The following is a 6,000-nucleotide window of genomic DNA, read 5'->3' on the forward strand; positions in this document are numbered from 1 at the left end:
GTAGAGTATGAGGCCATAATTGTAGGGCTAAGGCTAGCACTCAAATATGGGGCAAAACGGTTGAAACTCCGCTTTGACTCCCAACTCGTAGTCAACCAAGTTATAGGGACTTTCCAAATCAAGGTGCAAATATTGCAAAAATACCAAATCAAAATCTGGAAGCTATTGCCTTAGTTCGACAAATACCAGCTCGATCAAACCCACGAGCGTAGAATGTCGAAGCTGATGGCCTCGCCAAACTAGCCGCAGCTACCAAAAACATCACAACAGGAGATAACAGTATAGCCCACCTCCTTAACTCATCACTAGACCAAATTGAAGTAAGAACCATAAACTCAACTTGGGACTGGCACAGTCGCATTTTTGCATATTTGCAGGATGACACACTCCCAGGCGACAAAAAAAGGCTAAGAAACTAAGAATTTAAGCGGCTAGATGCAGTCTCCTTCATAGAGACCAATACAAGAGGACTTACGGCAGCCCTATAGCGAAGTGCTTAGGCCCAAATCAAACACAGTGCATCCTCGAAGAAGTTCACAAAGGCCATTGCGGAGCTCATTTCGGCAATCGAGCACTGGTTAGATGCCTCATACAGGCGGGTTACTACTGGCCCACCATGAAAAACGATGCCGCAAACTTAGTTACCTTAATGATTCACCAAGAAGGCGAACACCTCCACTCGGGCACCTTCCTTTGGTTGTTTATCAAATAGGAAATGGACATCATGGGTCCCCTCCTAGCAGGGCGAGGTAATGTACGATTCCTTTTGATTTTAATTGACTATTTCTCTAAATGGGTGGAAACAGGAGCATTCGCCCAAATACGGGAATAGGAGGTAATCACCTTTATATGGAGAAACATCATATGCTAATTTGGCCTACCTAAGGAAATCAACGGTGACAACGGACCATAGTTCACAGGGAAGAAAACTGCCGAATTCTTCGGGAAATGGCACATCAAGAGGATACTCTAAACCCTATACCATCCAACGGGCAACAGGAAAGCAGAGTCCTCCAATAAGTCTATACTAAACATCATAAAGAAAAAGCTCGAAGACGCCAAGGGACTGTGGCCGGAAATGCTATTGGAAGTATTATGGGCCTATCGAACAACTCCAGAGACGAGCATAACAGAGACGCCCTACTTTTCGGTCTATGGGAATGAGGCAGTAATACCAATAGAGGTCGGAGAACCCAACTTAAGGTACTCTCATGAAACAACAAAAGTAGAAGGCAGGAACTCGACAAAATTAACGAACAAAGAGACATGGCCTATCTAAGAATGGTCACCAAAAAAAAACAAGCAGAATGTTATTACAACACGAAAGCAAAGGTTTGGCTGCTTAAAGTCGGGGACTACGTACTGAAAGCCAAAACTCAGGTGAGCAAAGATCCCTGAGAAGGCAAGCTGGGAACAAACTGGGATGGTCCATACAAAATCACAGCCAAAGCAAATAACGGTTCATTCCAACTAGAGATAATGGAAGGAAAGCTACTACTAAACAACTGGAATATCAGTTACCTCAAACATTTCAACTTCTGACAGAAAAAGCGTCCCTCAAGTCGTACTCTTTTTTTCCTCACTTGAGTTTTGTCCCATTTGGGTTTTCTCAAGGAGGTTTTTAACGAGGTGGCAAAGGCAATGCTTCGAGTTGAAGTACGTGAAGGTAGGGTCGTGGTTACTATTTCATTGCTCGACCTCTCAATATTCTCCAAGTCAACCAATGAAGGGAATAGATAGATTAGAACTGGGACTGGAACGCTAGCCAACACCCAAAAACCTATAAATTTCTCCAAGTATGTAACCAAAACAACAATTTCAAAAGCAATAAGAAACTTACGCTTATGAGCACACCTTTTTCGTGTCATGGTTATGTTCGACCCCGCTCGAACAAACACCTACCGACCCTCAGCCGCAATTTAATGAATGGTTATGTTTGACCCCGCTCGAACAAACACCTATCGGCCCTCAGCCGCATTTTAATGAAAGGTTATGTTCGACTTTGCTCAAACAAACACCTACTGGCCCTTGGCAACAATTTAATGAAAGTTTATGTTCGACCCCGCTCGAACAAACACCTACTAGCCCTCAACCGCAATTTAATGAAGGTTATGTTTCGACCACACTCGAACAAACATCTACCGGCCTAGGCCGCGATTTAACAAAAGGTTATGTTCGACCAAGCTCGAACAAATATTTATCGGCCCTCGGACGCGATTTAATGAAATGTTATGTTTGACCAAGCTCGAATAACCTACCGGCCCTCAGCCATGATTTAATAAAAGGTTATGTTTGACCCCACTCGAGCAAACACCTACCGACCCTCGGTTGCAATTTAACGAAAGGTTATGTTCTATCCTGCTCGAACAAACACCTACCGGCCCTTGGCCACGATTTAACGAAAGGTTATGTTTGACTAAGCTCAAACAAACACCTACCAGCCCTCGGCCACAATTTAATGAAAAGTTTTGTTCGACCCCGCTCGAACAAACACCTACCGGCCCTTGGCCGCAATTTAACGAAAGGTTATATTCGACTAAGCTCAAACAAACACCTACCGTCCCTTAGCCACAATCTACCGAAAGGTGATGTTTGATTACAATCAAACAAACATCTACTGGCCCTCGGCCGTGATTTAACGAAAGATTATGTTTGACCTCGCTCGAATATACACCTATCAGCCCTCGACCACATCCCAACAAAAAAACAAAAAATATACACAAGTACAGAAAATAAACCACAGGAAGAAAAGAAGATGCAAGGAACAACTTTGATATTTCACCTAGTTAAAACTATTTACAATAGGCTCGTGAGGACGCCGGAAAACATATACAAAAAATCAAAAGAGAAAACTACTGGCCCCTACCATTACGGCCTTCAACATCCTCGCCAACTTGGCATTCAACATCGTTGCCACCTTGACCATCAATACCCTCGCCATCGCCACCTTGGCCCTCAGGATATGTGGCCTCATACCAGGCATTCTCCTTGAGCCGGTATACACCCTTGTCCCATTCGTCATCACCGTCCTCAAGCATAGCAGGATCATACCCACAAGAGACTCGAGCTTCACGAGTCCTAATAGGAACATCTTCGAGGTCAGCCTCAACAACAGACCCTGCCGCATGCAAATCTCAAAAAACGTCTAACTAGGCCTCGAAATGGATCCATTCCTCATATAAATCCCGAGGAAAATTAGGAGAATCTGATGTACGGGAAGAGGACGGTCGTGCTAGCAATTGGGCCTTCTCGGCCTATAGAACAACAACTCGATCGTAGAGGCCAGAAATCTCTTTCTCCACCTCTCCAATCCTCTCATAGAGCCGCTCTTCTTTAAGCCTTGCCGTTGTGTCATTTTCTTACTTGGAGCGGAGAGTTCAAATCACCACTTCAAGAGACTCTGCCTTGTCACACCTCCTTTTTACTACGCCCCGTAAGGGTATAAATAAAGGCAGTTTTCCAATTAAAAGACAATCGAAATGGGATTTATTTATTAAAAATTTTGAGTCGCCACTTGGGAGATTTACGGTGTCTCAAGTCACCGATTGAATCCCGAATCGAGGAAAGATTGACTCTGTTTAACAGTCTGCGAACCAGAAATCCGAGTAAGGAATTCTGTTAACCCGAGAGAAGGTGTTAGGCACTCCCGAGTTCCGTGGTTCTAACACAGTCGCTTTGATCATACTTGGCTTACTAAAATTATTTAATTACTGATTTTAGAACCTATGTGAATTTACCTTTCACCGCTTTTTAATTAAGAAAATTATCTTGAAACGGGTCACGCGTACATGTACCCGTCTGTTTGGCGTGTCAAAATCATGTCACGCGAACGTGTCCACAATTAATAACTTATTATTATTATTAAGAAAGTTTAGCCGAAGTTGCGCAAACGCATACTCCGATTTTGTTTTTAGAAACCGTAATCATGTCACGCGAACGTCTCCACGATCACGGTGGTATATTAAACGGGCCTAAAGCAAACTACGAACATTTGTTATTTTATATCTAAATCATAAGAAATTAGTAGAGGGCCATGCGTTCTAAGATTTTATTTGACACAGCGCACCTCGTTCCCAATTTTTAAAGGAAGTTCGAAATTGAGCTTTTGAAGGCCATAAGTTATACATTTGACTAATCGGGCGGGCCTCGATCCATTTTTAAAAGGTCTAATTAGTTAGCTAAAGGTCTAAGGTAATTTGAACTCCGTCTAAAGCAAATAAGTGACTTAACGAAATGGGACAACGTTTCATCAATATAGAACCCAACCAATAACCGGCCCAAATCAGTCACGGGCCCAAATCACAAAAGATAACAGAAGTCTTGGAACGAAATTTGCAGCGCGTCGAAGGCATGGGGCCAACGTTAAAGGCCCAATTGCACGCTCCAATGCCAGATCATACCCAAGAACTCAGCATTGTACAAATTTTTATTGAATACCAATCAGCTAAAGCTATGTTGAGCAGCGATTAAACCAACATCTTTGCTTTCTTAGTTATTCAAACATAGAGCAACTAAAATTATAATTCTAATCCTGTCTGCACCTCAGGCCCATATTTGCCTTGGATTCACAAGGCCACATCACAAGAAAATGAACTTTGGGCCCAAGCGATCCCAAGCCAGCTAAAAGAAAGCTGAGCAACATGCATTCAATCAAACAACATGGGTCTCAACAGATCCCAAACAGACCTGAAATACACTGAATACTACTAAAATTTCTTTGCAATAATTCTCTACTGCTCCTACACATGATCAAGAACCGTAAAACATTCAAGCTAAGCGAATAAAAGGGAAACATTTATACATTACTATAAAAAATCCAAAAGATAATGACCATAAACTAAGTAACTTATATGAGCCTAGGAGGAACGTGAAGACGACTTATAATAAACATCAAAGCTGGTAAGGTAACAGGGAAAAGGCAACGATCAATTTCTTCGACTGGCATTACATAATTCAAGCACAATTGCCATAACAAGCTTCATTTCCATTCAAGGTTTGAAGGAAATACCTGGAAGTTAAAAAGCAAAACAGAGAAATGAAGAATCAGTAATGGAATCAGTAGTAGGAACAGGAATCAACAACAAAATCAGCCCAGAAATGATTGAGAAAAGACCACTTTAGCCCAGTTTTGTATTCACAATGATATCACACAAAGCTCAGAACTAAAATCCACTCAAGAGTGAACCAAAACTGGAATACCAAACAGATTCGGCTTCTTTTTTAAAACCTTCAGCTGCTCAGAACCCTTTTTTAGCTCTTGAAGTCTATTAAAGTGTAAATTTATGCAGCTTCTGTATTATTTCTGGATTTTCAGCTCTCGAAAAATCTCCCTTGAGCTGCAAGTAACTTATGCCTTTATAGGAAAGCCACTAGGGCAGCTCTAATAAATTCACCATTGCATTTCAAACCTTCAGAAATTTTCGTTTTTGCTTAGGTATCCTTCTTTTAAATCTCAGAACTTCAAACTAGTCCCCCTCCCCAGCTTCCTAGAAGCTTCCTAGTTAGTCAGAACAAGATTCCCTACCCCAATTTCCTAAATTACCCTTCAAGTTCCTTATTTTTACCCTATCCTATCAGCCCAGAATGGGTCCGGTTGGACCCCAAAGGCTCCACACAAGTTATTTCTGGCAAGGCCTGGGCTGAGCCCTCTCTTTGGGCCCAGGTCCAACCTTGCCAATAATGAGATTCCCAAACAAAATGTGAACAGAGAAAACCCCAATGGCCCAAAAGTTAAAACAAACGAAATTTAAAACAACACTGATTAACCAATTAATTAACAATCCAACCTAGACTATTATTAGGAAAAATAACATGAAACTAAGAAGATAACAAAGGACATTTGGCTAAAATTTGGGAAGGAAAACTGGACTCCGACACTGATTTCACTCAGAACATGCTAGAGAAGGGAGAAAACGAAAAGGCGGGGCAAAAATAACAAACAAAACGAAGAAAAAAAATAGAAAACTTACCGATTTAGACTTGAAGACATCGAACAATTCT

The sequence above is a fragment of the Nicotiana sylvestris genome, chromosome 2, assembly GCF_000393655.2.
Source record: "Nicotiana sylvestris chromosome 2, ASM39365v2, whole genome shotgun sequence".
NCBI classification, from domain to species: Eukaryota; Viridiplantae; Streptophyta; class Magnoliopsida; order Solanales; family Solanaceae; genus Nicotiana; species Nicotiana sylvestris.